The following is an 8,367-nucleotide window of genomic DNA, read 5'->3' as shown; positions in this document are numbered from 1 at the left end:
AGAATAGAATTTCTATCTTATTTAAAAATAAATAAATAAATAAACCCAATAATTTTTCTTCATTAGTCAATGTACATCCGAGTTCTATGGTCAAAAGTTGTTTACCTAGACTTAAATTAAAGTTGCCAAAGAAGACCAAAGTTTTTGTCAAGTATCTTTCACTAATTAATACTATTGACACATAAAAATTTACAATTTTGTGCCATAACTTGCCACATAGCGAGTTGTAATTGGTGGATGTATGATTGTAGGCCATGTGGGGACACACTTCCACCACTCACAACTCACCACGTGGCGAGTTGTAGTACAAAATTGTGCATATTTTTATGTCACATAGCATGACTCATCTTTCACTAATATGAACGAGTTTTCAAGGTAAACATGATTTGAGTGTGTGGGTCCTTGAAAAGTGGACGACAACTTGCATACATCAAATAACTCATTTAACTTTATTTATAAAAGAAGAACTATTTTTTTTTTATATGGCTATCAAGCTCTCTATAGTCTATACTAGCCAGTCCACCACAAGTCCCGTTACTGTACTCTTCATTAGAAAAAATGATGAATCCCGCTAAAGGGAATACATCATTGCTTCTTCTCTCTCTTTTTCTTGTTTGCTCAATCTGCACTTCCCTTGACACCATAACACCAAACCAACCCCTCAAGGATGGATAACTTCTACTCTCAAACCAGAAAACCTTTGCACTTGGGTTTTTCAGACCCAACAGTTCCAGTCACCGCTACGTTGGAATTTGGTATAACCAAATCACTGAACAAACCATTGTGTGGGTTGCAAATAGAGACGCTCCTCTCAATGATACCTCCGGAGTCCTCTCCATCAACGGTAAGGGAAACCTTGTACTCCACACCCAAAACCAAACCACTCCTATTTGGTCCACCAATGTTTCTTTTTCTGTCTCATCCACAAATAATTCTATGGCTAAGCTCTTAGATATAGGAAATCTTGTTTTGGTTCAACAAGACAGCCAACGTTTTACATGGAAAAGTTTTGATTATCCCACCAATACTCTACTTCCGTTTATGAAACTTGGGCTGGACCAGCAGACTAGGTTGAACCGGTTCCTAACATCTTGGAAGTCCAAAGATGACCTGGGAATTGGCAACTATTCATATCGAATGGTTCCAACTGGGTACCCTCAGGTGAGCATATACATGGGTCAGACTCTACTATGGTGTATGGGATCTTGGACTGGCCTAACATGGAGCGTTGAACCCAAAATAGCATCAAATTACTTCAAAGTTAGCTTTGTCAATAATCATGATGAAACCACCGTTATGTACAATATATTTTCATATTTAGACAAAGTTATTTTTAAAATAGTGGTGGATGAATTTGGAATTGTGCAACAATCCTTATGGCAGGACACTACAATGGTCGAATATTGGTCCTCCCCATAAGAGTTATACGATAAGTATTTGAATTGCGGTCCAAATAGTTACTGTGAACCACACAAGTTTTTCATTTTTGAGTGCAAGTGCTTTCCTAGATTTGAACCCAAGTCATCTCATGATTGCATGAGGGAAAATCAAGGAGTGTCCATGTGCAACAACGAAGAAGGGTTCGTGAAGTTGGCACATATGAAGGTGTCAGATACTTCAATAGCACATGTGGACATGAGTTTGAGTATGAAAGAGTGTGAGCAAAAATGTTTAAGGAATTGTTCTTGTATGGCTTACACAAGTGCAAATGAGAGTGAGGGAGGAATTGGTTGCTTGACATGGCAAGGGGACTTGGTGGACACAAGAAAATTTCCTGATGGAGGACAAGATTTATACATACATGTGGATGCAATTGTATTAGGTACTCTTAAATATTTTTTCTTTAAAAATATGGTAAAATATTTTATGAAAATACACAGTGACTTTTCTCAATACATTTGGTGGCTAAGTCACCGGTTCGATGAGCTAGGTAGATGACGTCAGTAGTCCGGTGGTTTGAGCCACCACTCCGATGATCAACGCCAACATTTTGGTAGCTAGAGCCATCACTCTGGCAACCAATGCTAGCAATCTGGTCACTAAAGCTATTTGCTTGAGGTTTGATAACCGAAGCCACCATTCTGGTGGCCAGAGACATCGCTCTGGCAGCAGTTGCCCCCTGTCCAGTTGTAGAAGACATCGTTCAAGCTACAATTATGACAGTTTGGTCACTAGACCTCCTACACCAGCAATTCTGGTGACTTAGCTATTGATTTTGTTTGTTTGCTTGAAAATATTTATTTTTCATACTAAATACCTAAAAATTTATATATTTTACTTCAAAACAAATAGAGTGTTAGTCAAAGCTCATGTCTATTGTATTATATTAGTCTGAAATTTAGATCATACTATTGAAAAATGATTTTCTCTATTTAAAATAGATCTATTTCATATTAAAAATCTAAATGAGTATTACACTCCATATGGGAAAGAAATTAAATATGGTTTTGTTAAATTATCTAAAAATATCAAAATTTTCACAATGCTGCCTTATCTATTTCATATAATTCAAAACTCAAATGATGTGTGGAGAAGTCAAAATTATTTAAGAGTTGTATACCCCTAACAACACAAGATTTCTACAATTATATTCATCACTCGTAGTAGGTCCTACTATGTAATACTTGTTTTATTTTATTTTTATATAGTTACAATAATAGGAGAGAGAGAATTTGAACTGTGATTCTACTTATATTAATAAGAAATACTCTCTTGGCATTTGACATTGTTGTTACAAAAATAGGTTTGCAGTTTTTGTTTTCATTTCTTCTTTTAACACGTTTTTGGCCTCAAAAAAGAGAATCACATATGAACATGACATTGTTGTGAGAACATGTTTGTCTTTTTGTTTTGTTCTTTTGATACGTTGAACCTCAAAATGAGAAACGCATTTTCTCCTTTTTAAAACAATAATAGAATCACATATTTCCTTAAGCCCATTGTTTCACATCCCTACTCTCATTTTCTTGTAAAACTGCATCAATAAATATTTATGTTCAATCAACTTCTGAAATTTATGATGTCATTTGAATAAATTTTTTTTTTTTTTTACTCAGCTCAATATGCTAAGAAGAATTATCTTACTCAAAAAAAGAAGAAGATGACAATTCTGGGAGTTTCTGTTGCTGTAATGTTTCTTCTTATAGTCTCAGTTGTGTATTGTTTTGTAATGAAGAAGAAGAAAGGTAAGGAAGTTTAGAGCAATTTTTTAAAACTTATTTTTATACTTCTAAGGCTAGTGAAAAAATGCTCCTAATATTACTCCAACACTATGTTTCAGAGTTTATAAAAGAATAGGCAGAATACGTAAATCATGAAATAAAATTAAATAAAATGGAATGGAACTTGATATATTTTTCAAGCGTAGAAGTTGATAAAAGAAGAAATAAAAAAGAACTGGATATATTTTGTTATTATACTCATAATCATTTCTTTGGATCCAAAGATGGTATACTGAAGTAGCCAAAGAAAATTTTCAAGTGCTATTCTTAAACTTCTTGCCTTTCAGCCTACAAATAAATCCATTAGCTCATTCCATTTGCACATTCTTATGTCTACTATACCCAAATGTCAAATTCAAAAGAAAAAACACTCGATCTCGAAGATGACATGATCAAAAATCCCTTTTGACTTCTATAGAAAACATACGTGAGCACCATTGTTCCCCATTTTACAAGCCTTTCTTGGGAGGGAAACCTATCCTTCACTACTAGCCAAGATATAAAGGACTTGTTGGGAAAAGCTGCTTTAGACCATACCAGTTTCTACCATTCATTGAGACATACATGTTTCTTATTTTTTACTTTTTGTTAGGAATACTGAGAATGATATTATTAGATCATTTAAAATATTACATTGTGGATAAGAGCTTGCTCTAGGAAGCAATGCGTCTCTTCAATCCATGCAATAAAATCAATAATGCCAAGAGCATGTTTTGCTAGTGCGTGAGCTGACCTATTCCCTTGTCTTTTAACGTGAGAGAATTCCACCCTACTAAAGCCCTTGTTGAGGTCCATAATACCCTATACAACTGCCGAGACCGCAAACGGTGGGGCTGAAGTTCCATTCAAAGCTTGAACCATGACTAAAGAGTTGCTTTCCACCACAATGTCCTTGATGCCGATATCTTGTGCAAATAGTAACCCTACCTCAATAGCCTTGGATTCGGTCTCAATGACACCTAGAAGGGCATTCAGGCTTTTGCACATCGTAGCCTCCACCCTACCCCACTCATATCTTGTTGCTTTTGCTACTACACCATCCACGTTTATTTTAAACAAAGACCGTGGTGGTGGGGACCATGTCCTGGCTCTCTATGTAATAGGCTCCACGTTTGTTGGTGTTGTAGTAGCATCACTATATTCCTCCATGTAGGTTGCTGCCAACTCGCCAAAACGTCTCCTGGCTTTCTCTAGGCTCCTAGTCATACTTCATTCCTATCATGCCACATTACCCATGCCAAAGTGACCACCCGAGCCACCATGTCCACATCTGTTTGGTCTATCATAAACATCCTCCACATTAAATCATAAAAGGAAGTCATAGAAAAAACTTCACCTAGCAACACTACTTTGGAATATGCCCACACCTCACGTGCCCTTGGACAAGTGATGAAAATATCACATGTTGTTTCCACCTCCAACCTACATCCATCACATAAGTTGTCTTGCACTACTTTGCGCTTCAGGTGGTTTAACTTGGTAGGCAGTATGTCACGGCAAGCTCGCCATGCAAAGTGTCTTATCTTATGTGGGAAGGGGAGGGCCCACAACCTTTTCCAGAATTGTCTGCATAGGCCCACATCCGAACTAGCGCCACTGTTAGGATTTAAAGAGAGTCTTGTTGCTACTGAATATGCACTACGGACGCTGAACTCTACTCTGAATTGCAATTCATCCTTCACTGCTAGACAAATACAAAGCATTAAGGAATGCTTTGAAGCTGCTGCTTTAGACCATACTACTTTCCACCATTCACTTGTATCCACCTTGTTTCTTATTTCACTCCAGGTTGAAATTCAAGTGACATTTCCATATTCAGATGAAATCCAGTACATTAATTTGTCATAGCTAATTTTAATTGATGAAAATAAGCTTGTAGGGTAGTATCTATTGATCTGATAGGTTTTCAGGGCTACTGCATTTCTTTAAGAATACTAGATACTTTTGCAAACTCAGAAATTGTAGTATCATACACCCCCTATTGGACAAAGTTGGGGATCAAAACACCTTCTGGGTGTCAATTATCATGCCACAAGGATAATTTTTTCACCCTTTCAACTAAAGCTTGATGAATGGCCCAACCAATTCCCTGACATTTTAAGATTTTCTCCATCCCCATCTGTAGGCCTGAAGAACTTTCATCACCCATAATCACTTACCTCTTAAAAAAGTGCATTTTAACCAAATGGGATTTCCTGTCATTGATAAATAGAAAATTGTAAACTTCAATTTTTCCTCTTTTCTTCCTCTGTTTCATTCTTTTATTTTAGTGTGTTTCTCAGTTTTATTAAATTAGGCTTTTGTGTGAGAATTCCTAATTGGAAAAATATGGTTACTAGCATTATTAATTACTTGTTTTATTACAAAGAAGAGGCATAGCACATATTCATATAGTGCTGACTCCACTTTACAATACTTCGAAGACTCTCCAAGTAGAAGGGACCTTGATGGAACTAGAAGAAATTCAAATTTTCCATTATTTGATCTAAGAACCATTATTGCAGCTACAGATAACTTCTCTATTGCTAACAAGCTTGGCCAAGGTGGTTTTGGCCTAGTTTATAAGGTAGTCTTATTGAACGAGTCCCAGAATTTGCATAATCTCATTTCAAGTGTGTTTATGCATCATAAATTCCATCATGAATGTTTACAGGTACTCATTGAGTATGAATTTGTTGTGTACAATTGGGCTTCCCCAAATAATTCACCAAGTTGAGTTTCTTTCAACAATTGTGCACAATGACAAAATGATATTTGGGCTTTAATTGCCGGGTTTACTACAAAATGGAATGGAAAATAGCAGTAAAAGACTATCAAAATGCTCTGGACAAGGAATAAAACAATTCAAAATGGAATCTACACTAATTGCTAAACTCCAACATAGGAACCTTGGGAGAATTTTAGGTTGTTGCATTCACAAGAGGAGAAGATGTTGATCTATGAGTACTTGCCAAATAAAAGTTTGGACTTTTTCATTTTTGGTATGTCTTCTTTTTCACATCAACCTCACCCATCATCACTAGACAACGATCCTCCCATTACAAACATATCAGTTCCAAATAGCAGGATTTATACGTAAGTAAGAAAGCACGAATGCAATATAATCTAATCCAAGTTCTCATTTCTTAATTAGATGAAACAAAAAGGTCATATTTAGATTGGGAAAAGCGATTTGAGATTATTTGTGGAATTGGTCGAAGGATCTTATATCTTCATCAAGACTCAAGATTAAGAATTTTCCATAGAGATTTAAAGGCTAGCAATGTTCTACTTGACAATGCATTGAATCCAAAAATTTCAGATTTTGGTATGGCTAGAATTGTTGGAGAGGACCAAATTGAAGCTAATACAAATTGCATCATTGGAACATAGTAAGTATGCTAGAAAACAAAGATATACTTTTTTAACCAATTACTTGACTTCCATTTCTACATCTAAGGAGAGTACAAACTACAAGACTATGTAATAAAAAAATACTAAGGATATCTTTGTAATTTGCTTTCATATTGTGATACTTCAAATTTTACATGTATGTTAGTGCCCAAAAGGCTATCTGATCATTTTATGTTGAGGTTCAATATCTTTTCATTGTGCTATGACAGTGGTTATATGTCACCTGAGCATGCAATGCAAGGACTTTTTTCAATAAAGTCTGATGTATATAGCTTTGGGGTATTGCTACTGGAGATCATTATTAGGAAAAGGAATAGTACTTACCATCATGATGGCCCTTCCTCAAATTTGATTGGACATGTAAGTACATGTGCAAACAATGATTGCAAATTAAGCCTATATTGTTGAGCCTAATATGATTAATATCTTGTCTTAGGTTTGGGACCGATGGAGAGAAGACAATTCCTTGAAAATAGTCGACCCGTTACTAGATGAGACATACCCTGCTAATGAAGTTTCAAGATGCATTCAAATTGGACTTTTGTACGTGCAAGAACATGCAACAGACCGGCCAACCATGTCAACTGTTGTTTTCATGTTGGGTAATGACACTCCTCTTCCTTCTCCAAAACGACCGGCATTTATTTTGAAGGGTACTTACAATAGTACAGACAAATCAACTAGTGCAGCACCTAATTCTATAAATGAAATAACACTTTTTGAAATTGACGGTCGTTAAAACCCCAAACTATTTGAAGCAAGTGTACAAATATTCCATTACAACATAGGATCGAGTTACTCTAAAGTCTACTCTACATTATTTATTTATTTATTTTTGGTATGAACAATTGAACATAATGTATGCACTATAAAATTCTTACAAAAAAGAAGAAAATATATAATATTACAAAAACTGTTATTGTCCAAAACTTGTGATGAAATTACTACCATCTCCTTTAGCTTTTTCTTTCAAGTGGTTTTTGAAATTAATATACAAAAAGTTAAGTGTGTATATATGTTTTGTGGAGATAACTTCATTGGTTTTCAAAACAAGATGTCCAAAGTTACAAGGATCTTTTCTTTTGGTGTGAAATTTACTAAGTTTAACCATTAAATATTTAAAAGAGGAACGCTAAATGCATAATACTAAAATTTAATTTGGATTTCAGGGTGTTTTACTCAAAATGGAACCATTGTATTTATGAATTGTGCCAAGCCTATTGATATGCTTGTGTATGGCTAATATTTTTAACTTAAAGAACACTTCAACCAAGACAATATTACAAAATAAGTTATAACAACAGTTTATAACTTTGATGGCAAATCCTCATGTACAGTAAGGAGAAGTGGGAAAAAATGAGTGACAAAAAGTTGTAATCATTTCCTCATTTTTGCTTAAATTTGGCCCAATTCTACCTTTTGGTCACTTATATTTGTGAAGGTGCCTTATTGACAGTGTGTGATTCTCTCCTTGAAGTTCAACTGGAAAAATGAAAAAATCTCAAACTAGTTTTCAAGACATCAGCATCATATGGGCCAAATTAATGTTATATAGCAGGACACAAATGATGAATATAATTGTAGAAAATCTTATTATGTTAGACATCTACAAATCTTAAACAATTTCAATTTGTCAACCTGCTGCTTATAGGTTTGCAATTTTATTTTATTGGTGAAATGGGGATAGGTTTGTAAAACTTTTAAGAAAAAGAGAAGATCCATTGAGAGAATTTTAATATTTTTTGGGATGGTT

The 8,367-nt window shown here is 35.0% G+C and overlaps 1 pseudogene; it reads left to right on the top strand.

Annotated features, from left to right (window-relative positions):
• Positions 1-558: 558 nt before the first annotated feature.
• On the top strand, positions 559-7,353 carry LOC142611042 (G-type lectin S-receptor-like serine/threonine-protein kinase At1g11410; annotated as a pseudogene).
• The last annotated feature ends 1,014 nt before the right edge of the window (positions 7,354-8,367 follow it).

The sequence above is a fragment of the Castanea sativa genome, chromosome 9 (assembly GCF_040712315.1).
Source record: "Castanea sativa cultivar Marrone di Chiusa Pesio chromosome 9, ASM4071231v1".
NCBI classification, from domain to species: domain Eukaryota; kingdom Viridiplantae; phylum Streptophyta; class Magnoliopsida; order Fagales; family Fagaceae; genus Castanea; species Castanea sativa.
The sequence above is the reverse complement of the archived record's forward strand: the minus strand, read 5'-3'. Positions and strand labels throughout refer to the sequence as shown.